The following is a 6,835-nucleotide window of genomic DNA, read 5'->3' as shown; positions in this document are numbered from 1 at the left end:
AAAAAAAAAAAAAAAAGAAAAAAAGAGATGGTATCTAATATGTGATATAAAATGGTGGTTGAAACATGTATGGTGCAAACTCAGGTAGTCAGGTGGTGATCGAGTCTAAGTGTAGTCTCATTCGATTTGTATTCACTAGTATGAGCAACTTCACATCATTTCTTTCTTTTAAACAAAATAAATTAAAGACCCCATGTTTAGCAACTATCAATGGACTCATGAAATTTTATAGTTTCTTAAGAAGTTCTTAAGATAACTTTTTTCAAAATTTATAATGATTTTTTTTAAGCAATTTTCTTAAAATACATTGATGGAGATGCCCTTATGACGTTAAGGCAATTTTTGAGAAAATCCCTTTCGTAACTCTTATCGATGGTCGACTCGTTGTCCTCGTGGGTTTAATTCATTTGAAACCGCTTTTGCAAAACCTACTTTTTTAAGCATTTAAAACTAAAGCATTAACATGGCCATCGGTAAATAGGTTATGCGGCCCAATCCATGGTTTCTTATTCCGCGTTGTTACTTTTATCTTTGCATGTGATTATTTGGTTTATAAGTGCACATCTTAAAGGATAATTTAAGTTCCAAACGTATGATTCTTTTCCTATAATTGGGAATTCCATGTCAGGTTTTAGAAAAACTTAATATGATATGTGAAAAGAACCAAATGTACTTGTTATAAAAACGTTAACAGTGATTAACCATATATGAAATCACAGTGAAAACTCGAACCATAATCGGTAAATTCTTAAACCATTATATTGCCATGAACCCATATGACTTTTCCGAACATGTCAATGTAATTTATAGATTGAATAACGTAACGATAAAGGTTTAAACATTTTTTTGGAAGTGTTGACTTTTCTTTGTGTTGACTTTTCTCTCCCAAACACGCGATCCTCTTCTTTCTCCCACCACCTTCGCCAATCTCGGCGTCGGTCCCGCCGCCCCTCATGAGTAAACAAAAATCCAGAAAAAATCTCCCGGCAGCATCCCCACTGGATCCGCCTCCTCCGCTACCTCCTCCGCGAGAACAACCCTACCTGATTCTCCAAAATCAGTTGGGGATAACTCCATCTCTTCTCCCGCAATTGTGTTGCCTGAAATCGCAATGAAATCAGCCAACAACCAAACTGCTGATTCCTGTTCACAAAACGCCAACCCGGTGTCCAATGTGCCAGCAATCGGGAATTCTAGATCCCCAAATATTAGGGCTACAGCTCCTACGGCTGTTACCTCTGCAATTGTGCCTTCAGTAGCAGCCATTGTCTCTACTACGACAACACCAAGTTTGGTAGCCGCTATACCAAAGGCAACTGTGACTCCCCCGTCGGAGCCTGTGACGGATCTACCTTCTCAAGCACAACTCAGGAAAGCACTGCTTAAAGGTAATACTTCCCTGCAGAAAAAAGGATCTCCTTTCACTCTTGAATCTGGAGAGGTATGCGTTACTATTCCAAACTCTATGATTGAGAAGAACAAAAAAGTCTGGGATAGCTTTATAATTGGTCAGTTTTATGAGGAACCGCCTGCAAGAGGAGCTGTACATGCTATTATAAATGGTATTTGGAGTCGCCAACGTCGTGACATCTCTTTTTCAAAAATGGAGGGCCACTTGTTCCTTTTGAAGGTTCCCTGTCCGAATGCTAGGAGGAGAATCTTAAGTCAGTGCCTCTGGAAAGTTGATAAACAAACAATTTTTGTTGCCAAATGGTCTCCGAATGTTAGCCCAAAGAAACCAGAGTTGACAATGGTCCTTGTTTAGCTGGATTTCCATGGAGTACCACTTGAATTCTTCAACCGGGAAGGTTTGGAACACATAACGGGATTGGTTGGACATCCTGTTTGTCTTCACCCCCAAACAGAGAAGCTACTGAATATCGAAGTAGCCAAGGTGTACACGGTGATTAATCCTCGTAAACCCCTTCCGGATGTAGTTAACGCTAGATTCAAATCAGGGCAAATTAAACGAATCCGAGTCTCAAGCCCGTGGCTCCCCTCTACATGTAGCCATTGTAAAAAGATAGGTCACATTGTTGCCCGATGCCCGCTAGCCTCGCCTACCTGTACCCTATGTGGTTCAGTAAAGCACTTCACGACATCCTGTCCACGTGCAAAGAAAGACAAGAAGCTTGGTAAGGCTCCCATTCAAAGCCCGATACCAGTTGTTGAAGTAACTGAGCATATGAACCTTGTTTCTGCACCAACACTGAATCCACCTAAAGACACATTAGCACATCAAATCACCTCAGTTGCTAAATCTGGAGCTTCTGCTCGAGAGGTGGGAGAGCCAAGTTTCAAATTGCCCTTTCCTGCTCATCAATCTCACCAAGCTGCCCCACCGCAATGTAGCTCTTCTAAGGTGTATAATCAGACTTTTGACGCGGCAAAGCTATGTGTTGATCTCTCTGCAAATCTATTATCTCATCTAACCTCGGATGTTGGACTGAGAGATGAACAAGAGTCTTCCTTAGAGCATGACAGTCTCTCAGGTGATGATGATAACCCGGAGGAGGATTCCGATAGATTTCTCAAGATTTTCTCCAAAAGACTGCTGAAGAAGAAAGGCAGTAAAGCAAGGGGTAGAGGCCCCATATCCCTCTAACTCAATATCCTTTTTATGGATATTTTTTGTCGTAATGTAAGAGGGTTTAACGACCCCATAAAACGTATAAGCTTTCGGAAATGGCTAAAAGTACATAAGCCTCTTTTTGGTGGGATCCTAGAAACTCGAGTGAGTCCGGGGAAGGCCCACAATTTTGTCTCTAGTGTGGTTCCAGGATGGCACTATTCAGATAACTACGAATACTCAGACCTTGGTAAGATATGGGTTATATGGCACCCATCGGTTAAGGTCACCATTTTGTCCAAATCTCTACAGATGATAGTCTGTGGAGTTCAGCTACCTTTTGTTCCTACGGAGGTGGTGGTCTCTATTATCTACGCATCCTCCTCCAGTTGTGCTGAAAGGAGAATAATATGAGGTGAAATAAAGGATCTTACTTCATCACCAATAGTTTTGAACAAGCCATGGACAATAGTGGGGGACTTCAATCAGATTCTCTTTCCTCATGAGCACTCCACACCAAGTAGTGTCTCCCCTTCGAGAGGAATGCAAGATTTCAGTGAATGTTTGATTTCCTCTTACTTGACTGATTTGCCTTTCTGTGGTCACACCTACACGTGGACCAACAAACATGATGTCGGGTTGATCGCTGAGAAGCTTGATCGCATCCTCGTCAATGACATATGGCAAACCTGCTTCCCAACTTTTTTAAGAGTTTTTGGCGAACCGGGTTTTTCTGACTATAGCCCATGTTGCCTTTCCTTAGACTCTGGTAAGCAACAGAGGAAGTCACCGTTCAGATTCTTAACTCTACTTAATCAAAACCCGGACTTTGCTCCGTTGATAAATATGTGGTGGAAGGCTCTTACCTTTGATTGTTCAAAGATGCTAAAGCTTTCCAAAAAGCTTAAGGAGTTAAAGAGTGTCATCCGAACCTTCAGCAGGGACAACTACTCTAACATCGAGAACCGTACAAATGAATCTTATGAGGAACTGCTGGTATGCCAACAGAATCTGCTTGGTTCACCCACTGATCAAGAACAACTTAAGGAAAGTCAAGCTCATCAGAAATGGTGCATCTTGGCAAAAGCTGAGGAAAATTATCTAAGACAAAAATCGAGAATCTGTTGGTTAAGGGAGGGAGATAGTAATTCAAAGTTCTTCCACAGGGTAATTCTATCTCGACAAGCACAACACCAGATTCTTTTCCTTATAGATGATGATGATCATTTGGTGGATTCAGCGACGGGTATTCAGCGAGTTGCAGTGGAGTACTTTCAAAACTTCCTCGGAACGCAATCAACTGCAAATCCGCCTACTATTGAGGAAATGGCTAATCTAATCCCCCAACGCTGCTCTTCTTTTGCGTTGCAGGTATTATCCAAACCATTTTCTCCTGACGAAATAAAACAAGATGTATTCTCTTTGCCTCGCAACAAGGCTCCGGGACCAGATGGTTACTGCGTTGTGTTCTTCACAGCTCACTGGGACACGGTGGGTTCAGATCTGACAGATGCAATACCTGAGTTCTATTCCTCAGGACAAATGCTAAAGCAATGGAACTCCATTCTCCTGTCGCTTATTCCAAAAACGCCAAACGCATCTCGAATGAGTGAACTTCGTCTCATTGCTTGCTGCAATACTATCTACAAAGTGGTATCTAAGCTCTTAGCAAATTGACTCAAGACAGTATTACCAGATCTCATTGCTGATTCTCAATCTGCTTTCATTCCAGGCCGTCTCTTGGTGGAGAATGTCGTGCTGGCAACGGAGTTAATACAAGGCTATAATCAGAAAAACATCATACCCCGTGGTCTTCTAAAGGTTGACCTAAAGAAAGCTTTTGACTTAGTTCACTGGAGCTTCATCACCAATGTTCTACATGCTATGAACTTCCCCACTCACTTCGTTAAGCTCATAACTCAATGCATCACAACTCCCATGTTCTCAGTATCGGTAAATGGTGAATCTTGTGGCTACTTCAAAGGTGCAAAAGGGCTTAGACAATGAGACTCTATATCTCCATACCTCTTCACTTTAGCTATAGAGGTGTTTTCTCAGATCCTGAACAGGAGTTTCAACATCAATCTCATTGGGCATCACCCATCAGCTCTCATCCCACAAGTTACCCACTTGGCGTTTGCGGACGATATCATGATCTTCTTTGATGGAAAAAAAGATTCTCTCCAGAATATCACAGCCATGCTCCAGGATTTCTCAGACAGTTTCGGGTTATTCATGAATAAGGACAAGACTGAGCTTTATATTGCAGGAGTGAACCAGTATGAATCCACAAGGATTTCTTCCCTTGGTTTCAAACTTGGTTCACTTCCTTTCCGATACCTGGGCCTTCCTCTGATGCATAGAAAACTCCAAATTGCCGAGTACAAACCACTAATTGACAAGATATCCCTCGGGTTCACTTCCTGGTCTGCACGTGCTCTGTCTTAAGCAGGGAGAAAGGAATTGATAAAATCAGTCATCTATGGGACTATAAACTTCTGGGCCTTGACTTTCATTTTGCCAAAAGGATGTATAAAGACCATTGAGAGCTTATGTTCTAGATTCCTTTGGACAGGTGATATAACCAAAAAGACTGCAGCAAAAGTAGCCTGGAAGCAACTATGTCTCCCAAAGGAGGAAGGTGGCTTTGGTTTTCATTGCATCTCTACCTGGAACAAAACTCTTTGCTTGAAACTTATCTGGAGATTGTTTAATGGTGATTCACTCTGGGCCAAATGGCTAAGAAACAACAAGATAAAGGATGAGAATTTCTGGCTGGTTAATGAAAAGAAGGCAACATCTTGGACTTGGAAATCTCTTTTACATCTTCGTAATCTTACAATCTGTTTCCTTCGTTGTGCTGTAGGTAATGGGCAACATGCCAACTTCTGGTATGATTGGTGGACACCTTTTGGTCAGCTATTCCAGTTTATGGGACCGACAGGTCCGACTCAGACATGGATCCCATTAAACAGTACGGTAGCACAAGCATGCTCTCCTTCTGGCTGGCTCCTGAGACCAGCACGATCACCGCAAGCAGAGCTTCTTCAAATTCACCTTACAACGATTTACTCTCCCGCACTGTCCTGAAACCGACTCTTTTTTCTGGAATATCGATGGCGAGGAAAAAGACACGTTCAGTGCAAAAAACACTTGGGAAGCGTTACGTCACAGAAGTCCACCACTAACCTTGACAAGACAAGTCTGGTTTAAAGGAGCAACACCGAGGCATGCGTTCCTGCATTGGCTTACTCACCTCAACAGATTAGCTACCCGTTCAAGATTGTCTAACTGGGGAATGCAAATAGACACTTCATGTTGCCTGTGTGGGACAGGCGTCGAAACGCGGGATCATTTGTTCATACATTGTGAAATCAGGGAAGAGCTATGGCTACAAGCTACACGAAGACTGGGTTACCGGTCCTTTGTATCCACACCTGGAAAGCATTTTCAGCTTGGTTGGATATATCAGATTCAATTTCTGCTCTCACTCTCCGGAGGCTTGTAGCACATGTAGTCATATATACCATTTGGATGGAAAGGAATAACAGACTTCACAACAACATAATCACACCACCCCATGTTCTGTTCAAGGCAATGGATATAAGCATTAGAGATGCATTACTCACAAGAAGCCACATAAACAAATTCAAAACCCTTCTGCGAGATTGGCTTCAATTTTTATAATCGGTATAATGATATAAATCACATACCATCTAGATAGCCCTTGATTTTTTTTTTTTGGCAAGGCTTATCTTTTGTTTTCACGCTATTGTAGTTCCTACAATTTACTTTCATTAATTGAAAATTCACAAATTTTCAAAAAAAAAAAAATTATAGATTGAATTAACTAACATGCCGTCCGTTCATTAATTTTCATCGTACAAACAATTAGTAAAAAAAAAACACATTCGGGCAATGTGCCAATGATTGACAAAAGTTTACAATTGTTTAATCAATGAATGTGCCTTCATTTTCGTATTACAAGCAAATAAAATCATATTTGAGAAATGTGCCAATGGTTGACAGAAGTTTGTAACTCGTGTTTCTGGTGGAATCAGTAACAACCATTTGAATAAATTAAAGAAAGTTCATTGCTCTAACACTGAGAGATAAACCAATTTAATTGTGCAAGCATAAAAAAGGTGAAATTTCATTATTGGGCTTTCGCTAAGCAATTTGGTATTGCTTTGGGCTAAGCAACGGAAGCTCAATAATTTAGCTAAGCAATTTGATAATGGTTCTGAACCCAAAACCGGCGTCGAT

The sequence above is a fragment of the Camelina sativa genome, chromosome 1, assembly GCF_000633955.1.
Source record: "Camelina sativa cultivar DH55 chromosome 1, Cs, whole genome shotgun sequence".
In the NCBI taxonomy this organism is placed as follows: Eukaryota; Viridiplantae; Streptophyta; class Magnoliopsida; order Brassicales; family Brassicaceae; genus Camelina; species Camelina sativa.
Note: the sequence above shows the minus strand (reverse complement) of the source record.